The 8,647-nt window shown below is 39.5% G+C and overlaps 1 protein-coding gene across 1 annotated transcript in view; it reads left to right on the top strand.

Moving 5' to 3' along the window:
- The first annotated feature begins 2,583 nt into the window (after positions 1 to 2,583).
- Positions 2,584 to 8,647, top strand: part of LOC126176951 (prohormone-1-like) — a 326,878-nt gene continuing 320,814 nt past the window's right edge. The window contains exon 1 of the mRNA XM_049924159.1: positions 2,584 to 2,641. The gene's annotated coding sequence lies outside the window, so the exon portion shown is untranslated. The remainder of the gene's footprint in view (positions 2,642 to 8,647) is intronic.

The raw sequence follows: 8,647 nt of genomic DNA, 5'->3' as shown, positions 1-8,647 counted from the left end.
ACAATACACATGAGCTGGTTGAGAAAGTTAAGAATGTTCAGATTCCTGATAAATACATATGGATGTCACTAGACATCATAAATTTGTACACAAATGTTCCTATAAATGAAGTCATTTCTCTTGTAGGACCGAATTTTATGAAGTACAGACGTAGGTCCACAGGTGAAACTGATGATTTTTAGAACTATCAGAGCTAGTCCTGTCATATAATTACTTCTCTTTTAGAGGAGAATTTTTCAAGCAGCCTGATGGATTAGCAATGGGGTGTTGTTTCCCAGGTACACTAGCAAATATTTTTGTCAACCATTAGGAAGAAAAATGTTTTATGCAGCAGCAGGAGTTAAGTAGTTTAATCATGTACTACTATCGATATGTTGATGATACACTGTTGTTATTTAATGAAGAGAACGAGGGGTTAAAGAGAATTTTTGAGGCGTTCAACACTCTACATCCCAGTATACAGTTTACATATGAAAGTAAAGTAAAGAAGAAAATTAATTTCCTGGATATTACGTTGATAAATGATAGTGAAAGCCACAAATTTGCAATTTTTAGGAAGCCAGCGGCTACAGATGTGATTATTCCACGTCATTCTGCTCATTATGATAGGTATAAAACTTCTTTCTTTTACAGTTCAGTCAGCAGACTTATAAATTTCCGTTAGAAGTTGATGAAAGAGAACGGGAAAAACATGTTTTCAAGGTTATAGCGGTCAGTAATGGGTTTCAGCCAGAATTAATCTACCAAACATATTCAAAGATCGTCAAAAAGAGTTCTGATTTAATACACGAGGTTTCTTTAGAGCGATGTAGAAAGAGACCAAAAAGTTTTACCAGTATTACATTGGCCCTCTGTCAAATGATGTGGCACATTTCTTTCGTAAAGTTAATGTTAATGTAGGATTCAAGAATAACAACACGTTGTCGAAATTGCTGACACATTCAGTGGAACATTTCTGTCCGTTACAACATTATGGCCTGTACAAGATAACCTGTGCTCATTGTGAATCCATATGCATAGCAAAACTGGTAGGACTTTTAGAGAAAGATATAGGGAAAATACTGCCCTGCATACTACTACACATTCGACATTCAAAGAACATTTAAAGACAATGACCCATCGGTCATAGGTATAGACGAGAATCTAAACATTTAGCACTTCGTGGATAATGGAGTGGGATTCAATAATTCCTAGCAGATGACTACGCATGAGTCAAAAAATGAAATGATTGTATGGCATTGTGGGCTGGGAGGCCCCATCCGGGGAAGTCTTATTTCAGTCGATGCCACATTGGGCGACTTGCGTGCTGGAATTGAGAACAAAATTATGATGACAGGATACCACCCACTCCACGAGCGGAGAAAATCTTCAATGCGGCCGGGAATCGAATCCGGACCCGCTGCATGGAGGCAATGACGTTACCACTTTTTTTTTTTTTTAGTCTCATTTTGTTCGCTTTTGTTTGTTGCGTCTGTTCGGGGCGGACGTCGTAAGACATCGGTGGACGATCGATTAACTCAGTTTTTTTTTTTATTACAGAGGGTGCGTAACCCTCTGACCGAATACGCTGAGCTACCGTGCCGGCAGCACTGAACTAAGCAAGCGGACATGAGTCAAAAGTTCTTTGGAGACAGTCTTCTGTAGGACTAGTGGCTTGCAAATAGCGAGTGAGAGAATATGAACCTCTTGCGTGGTATTTGAAAAAATTGCGGGTTGCATAAAACTCATAGTTTTGGGCAGCTGTATAAACCAGCATTATTGTCTCACTTTGGGTTGTAGTAGTGCTCTGCAAGCTCTTCACAATAATATGCAAATCAATGCCCTAGATAAACGCATTGTGTATGCTACACCAATTTAAACTTTACACAAATCTAATTCGTAACAATAACACATGCACCTACACTGGTGCGAAGACGTCACAAGCAAGACCAATGCTGCGCGACAAACAGACATAATCTATCCGTTATTGGGTCAGCCTTTTTTTTTTTTTTTACACATTATTAGTTCCTTAGTTATTAGCGATTGGAATGTGACGGTATTTTCTCACACAATAAAGTTCGACGAAACTATTAGACGTTTTGACGTCAAAATGTGCAGGACTTCTAAAGGCCATAGGAAGATGATACGGTGTCTCGACAGCACTGCACCGGAGGCGGGTGGCGGTATGTAATTTGTAACCCCGACAGGCTCATGGTAACGACAGTATTTAGGACTTCTTTTAAGATGCTAAGTAGGGCAATTACACCCATCAAAGACTGGGAGGGGGGGAGGGGGGCAGACGTCACAGGACTGTAGCGCCAGCCGGCTAGCAATCTGCACTCGGATATCAAAGCGGGAAGCGTGGTTTCCGTTCCACGGGATACCTTCTCGCCAGCGGCGGCGCGAGCGCAACAGATGGACAGTTAAAAATCGCCGGCAGCCAATTACACGGGGGCGTCGGGACTGCGCGCGGCGGTGGCGGCAGCGGCAGCGACGGCGGCGGCGGCGGCGGCTGGGGGCGGCGCCGCCCCTGGTGGGGGCGTCACGTGGCCGGCGGCGGCCTTTATAAGCGGGCGGCGTGCGCTGCTGGCCCCCACACGACCGCCGGCCGCCCCCAGATACGCTCCTCAGCGCTCTCTACTCAATCGCAGCCAAGGCACAGGTGAGTGGCGCCGCGCCGCGCCGCCCTGCGCTGCGCTTCGCCGCGCCTGCGACTCGCTGCCAGCCAACAATAAATGCAGTCCGCCCCAACAATTGTTTCACCATCCACTACCTGCTGCCAGCCTAAGCACTGGCGAATTATTAATAAAAAAATTCGTTTCCTGTCTTAGCCCGTGACCATTGTAAATACTTCGTGAATAAAACCATATATGACGCTGAATGTATTTCTTTATTTAGCGCGTCGTTTCGGCTACTACGTTGAGCAACGCAGAGTGTCACTGTCAATCAAAACCTGTAACTTGTTTTACAGACCCAGAGTTTTGATCTGATGATGGCGGTAGCCGAAATGTCGTAATAAATAAACAGATATATTAAGCGATCCAGACACTTTTATTCACAAACTTTTGCAATGGTACCCTAGACTGACTTCCGGCGGGGCATAACAACCTCCCAGCAGGCTATTTATTTGTCATTCAGCACTGTCAGCTGGTTTTGCCGTTTTCTCTTTCTCAAATTCGTGGTAGATGTGGATAAATCATTCACGTAAGTTGTTGTATAAAACGAAAGTTACGTGTGAAGCTCAGAAATGCGTAGCGTGGTCGTCAGCACAGCGTGTATATTGAGGACCATACTACCCATACATGTGCACGGCGTGTGACACTTGTTTTATACAGCTCACTCGAATGACGCATCCACATCCATTACGAACTCTAGAATGAGCACAGCTAAAAACTGTGTAGCAGTGCTTAATGAAGCACCAGTTTAAAATAACAGCCTGGTGGAAACAAGGCAATTCTTCAAAAAATAGTATACCCGTTTTCCGATAATTTTCGAGTGACAGACGTTACAGAGTACCCCAAGCAAGGTACATCCCCAGTTCACTCGTTTTGAAAATGTAAGTTCCACAGCTAAACTTTGTCGTTCTTGTTTCATTCATTTAAATTTGATTCTCTGAGCCCAGTTTTCGGAGTCGGAGCCCTTATTCCCAAGCGCTCATTTTTGTAATCAGTAAAGCTTTCAAACTCGAACCAAAGTTTCGCTGATTAAAAAAACGAGCCCTTGAGATATGGGCTCCTACTCTGAAAACTAGATTCGGAGAATCGTGTTTAAATAAATGAGACAAGAACGACAAATTTTAGCTGTTGAACGTATATACCCAAACCAAATACTTCGTCTGCTACCTAGTCTCAAATAGAATAAATAATGGAGAAGACCACGACCAACTTCCTTAACTGATTTGGAACTGACTCGACTGCAATATTTGTGAAACTTTTTATGTTACACACCCTACATTTGTAGCCGCAAGCACCGTAACGACCTTTATTACTCGTTACTGTACCATGAAACCGTTTTCAAATGTCCTAAAATACCTTTCAAGATTGAAAGTTTTCACAGTGATAGAGCGTAAAACTGTCTTTTGCCTTTGTGGTAGGAATCTTAGGTGTTTTATCATACCCAAAATTTTAGAATAACTTGTAATAAAAGGTCGTTACGTATTGAACCAGTTGTGGCATAATGTTGATCTTAAAAAGTATTATTGTCTCTGATAACCCATGTCCAAACAAAGAAACAGATGTTTCTCCTGTTCCACCATTTACTATAAAGTAAAGACTCTACAACACCCAAAAAATTAGTTAAGTAAAATGGTGAGATCTTAGAGCACACAATAAAAAATTTAAACTATGGTATGAGGCACTATTAAATATACCGCTTCTCTTACACCACATTGACAGTGGAGTGTTATTTGCTAAACAACAGTGAGGGAATATTGTTTCAGTATTTCTTACTATATTTAACAATGGATTTGTTCTCTATATAATTTGCACGAAAATTTACAGAGTTAAATCATAGTTATACGCTGTTTCAGTCTGGTATAGGGTTAAACTATACATTTTACCTGTAATCTAGGTTACATATTTTTCACTCAGTCTCGGATGTCATCATTTTTTAATTTCTTTGTTGTGTACTGTAAGATCTCATTGTATTTAGAATTTCTGGTACCACTTAATTGCTTCATGGCTGTATCTGTTTGTTTCATGGTTTACCAAAAGATGTGAGAAAGATATATGAAATACTAACACCAGTAAATGTGCTTGAAATCCGAAATGTAGACTGTATAGCATAAACAGATATGAAAGACACAAGAAAAGTGTTTACTTAAGATTTTCTAACTGACAGACAAGTCAAAAATTGTACTAGTATACCAAGAAGCCAAAATTGTATCCTACAATAGACATTAGAAACTAAGTATTGTCCTAAAATACAATCCAGTCGTTTAACTTTGTTTATACATGTGAAGAATTTCGAATTTAGTTTGTTATAAAGATAAAATTGATCATCTTAATTCCAGTTTTGCACCAGTTCAGAATTTTGGTGCATTGCTAAGTAAAGAATATTCAAACACAAAAAACTGAGAATTAAAACCACAACGATTGTAGAATCTGTATTTGGTTATACACCAAGATGTGATAATGACACCTATCCGAAACAAAGAAAGCACTACAACTTGAAAACAGAATCTTGGCTCGTATATAATAAAGTTTTGTATAACGTAGGCAGAGTGTATGTTATGAAGTAATAATGAGTTAACTTCTTACGATAGGGATTCACAGTCATGTAGAATTATTTAAAGGGCATCATAATCACCGCTGACTGTAGAAATTATTTATTTCACGATTGTAATTTGGCCCTTTGGACCATTTTCAAGCAATACTGCAAAAGATTTTGCTACTACGCAAGTCGGATTTAAATATGTGCTGAAGCAAAATCTTTTGCAGGACTACCTGAAATGGGCCAAAGGCCGAAATTGAATTTGTGGAATAAATAATTTCTACAGTCAGCGGCGATATGACGTCCTTTAAATATTGCAATGTTACAAAGAGAGCACACAGTCAACTTAGTTAAAATCGTGGAAAGATAGAATGTTACTGTCGTTGACTGTGGTATTATATCTAAAATTGTACAGCTAACCATAACATTCGTATCTATCGATGTTTGAAAATTATAATTTTTTCAATAAGTGGATGCTAATTTTCGGAATTCGCAATGTCTGCAAAGAAGCAAAATAATATAACATACTTTAAATTTCCCCTCAAACAGGTGAGAAGACGATAAAGCGTGGCGAAATACTGGCAGCACGATTTCCTTTCAATTCTATTGCCATGCAAATATCGTTTAACGGGGCTTAGATTGTTGTCTAGCCCCTCACATTCAGATCATGTACCACAATATCGGCAAAATATTTCTCTGCACACATTAAATATCTGTATATCATTCTCCTCCGCTTTTCGAGAGGTTTTGAATATGGATTCAAGACCTCTCGAAAAGAAGAGTAGAATGATATAAAAATATTTAACGTATGCAGAGAAATGAAGTGTCACTCCAATTTGGAAACTGAGACGTCTGTGTCACGGTAAGTAAAAAGAAAGATAGAAACGGCAACACGAGGAAAAACATCGTGCAATGAATATGCAATTCTGTTGGAAGCTTTTAACACTCAGAATCATCTGCATTTTCATTTGCAAAGGCACTGCGCTGAGCAGCGAACTAATGTTGAGGTTTCGCCAGAAATGGCTATGGATGTACATGCTATTAGTCAGCATGCATAACACGTTTTGGAACTACGTACTAATACTGATAATGAATTAACACGTGAGTATGTGTGTGTGTGTGTGTATGTGTATGTGTGTGTGTGTGTGTGTGGCTCGGCAGAATGCGAGTTTGGTTTCAAAACCAACTTTTTTTTCTAGGGGGAGGGGGGGAAGGGGAAAAAATGAGGAGGAATTTTCCTTCCCTGCTCCTAGCTGCGTCCGCCCTCATTTCTAATGCAGTAGAAACACGTAATTGTCAGCAATCGGACACATTACTTCGATATATCGAACAATTTGTGAAATACGAGGTGTGTCCATTGCTGTATTGGACACTTTACACATCTTATATCATCATGATTCCGCCAGGACCATCCTCTGTACTGCACTGCCGTGGATACCGTTTTCAGAAGCGAGCTGGACCAAGCTGATTCGATACTAGCACAGGTAATCAAACTGCGTTTTCCGCATCAGTAGCCAGTCATACTGATAAGTTGGCAAACTGTCAGGCAAACATTTACTTCCCATGGTTGTTATTATACTTAAGGCGGTAATAGACTATTCTTGACCCTTTAAACACTTCTATTGTTGGTAATATGCAGCTGGTTTTAGAACTACATCTTCGCCGACGGACCACAGGTTCTACAGGTTCTGCCCCACGAAAGTTTCTTGTAGTTGCATAAATTATGAATTCTGTCGCTGGTATCAGCAATAACAAATTTGATCATGTCCAAGCCTCATCTTTTCCTGGCATGGAATTTGGTATCTGAAAGAATGTCGAATCATGTCCATAACTGTCCCAGATTGTTATCTACTATCACTAAAATTGTACTACAAGAACCTACGGGTAGATGGTCTAAACACTTTTAGTTGTGAATTCTTTTTCTTAATTTTGGTTTCACCACAGTTACTTTAACATTCAGGTGGACTATAATATTGCAGTATTGGTAACATCTACATACAAACAATTAAGATCTTTATGTCAGGTAAAATCTTTGGCGTCGAGTCTAAGAAGCCAGTTTTTTATTGATAAAGAATGAAGCAGTAATTGGCATACGAAACTATTTCAATGTTAACCTCATGACATTATTGACATTCATTACCGAAATTTTCAGTACCTTGCTAAATGTACATGTTAACTATCTGCAGTGAAACATTTATGTTTCTGCTAGTTTATAAGCCAAGATATTGGGCTGCGAAGATGCAGTTTTTCAGGTCGTACAGTTATGTTAAACTACATGTGAGTTTCGATACTTTATTCAGGCAAGCGAATCTAGTAATTATATGAAAATTTTATACCTGACATCGCCTGGTGTCCACCTGTTCCTTATCCAATATCTGCCTAACTGTTATGCAGGCTGATTCTGTGATGACGTTACAAACAAAAGGAAAGATGATATCATTTTGAGATAAGGGATCCTCGTCTGCTAACGACCGAGTCGAAAGTTATAAGTGAAAACTGCTCTGATAAACCTGACACATTTACCGGTACTGTTGCTGCTGGGATTTTAAGGCAGACAACTTTCAGAGGCGGCAGTGTGGACCTAAAAAGTAAAAATATGTCTAGTAAACATGGGCTGTAAAATGCATACGAACACTTGTTCACCTTCTCTGTAACACATAGCTTCAACTGAACAAGTGCCAATTTGTCTTAAGGTATGCATTTTAGAGCCAATATTTTGTGGACTTTTTTCCTGATTTGCCCATACTACCACCTCTGAAAGTTGCCTACCCTAGCACCCTACAATCTCAGCAACAACACTACTGGTACATGTATTGCACTGTCAGATGTATCAGAACGATATTCATTTACAACCTTTGAATTGCTCGTTTCCGTATCAGGATTCCTTACCTCAAACATACCGTTACCCTTCTCCATGACACTTGAAAATATGTAATATCATCACGGAATCAACGAAATTTTACGGAATGCAAGTGAACAACAAACGCAACGACACTGATCTTGCTGCATCCAACGGTTAGAGTTCTTTTAATAGCTTCTGATTTACTGTTGATCTAACTTCGTAATCTAATGGTTTTAAAAGAAAATATACTGAAAAATGTTGACCACATTCTAATTCATTCTTCCGAAATTTGTTGCTTGTTTTCTTGTGATTCTCACTCAGATATTTACGAGTGTTACTACGGTTGTTTTATATGCTTAGGGCCCACTGCCCGTTAAGACATACTTGATGATTTTTAGAATCTGACGACATGAATATTAAACAAATTGGCCAAAAAACCTGAGACAGCGAAACAAAGAAGCGTACTAAAAGCTTCCTTCATAATGCGTTTAATGTCCATCCATAACAAAGAATATTGCTTCAACGCTTCCACGATCATATAGATAAATACGAAGTGGCAACTCTTCTAACGAATTACTTACAGCTGCAGCACATTTGGGTTTGCAATATTATCCT

Source organism: Schistocerca cancellata, chromosome 3 (genome assembly GCF_023864275.1).
Source record: "Schistocerca cancellata isolate TAMUIC-IGC-003103 chromosome 3, iqSchCanc2.1, whole genome shotgun sequence".
Taxonomy (NCBI): Eukaryota; Metazoa; Arthropoda; class Insecta; order Orthoptera; family Acrididae; genus Schistocerca; species Schistocerca cancellata.
The sequence above is the reverse complement of the archived record's forward strand: the minus strand, read 5'-3'. Positions and strand labels throughout refer to the sequence as shown.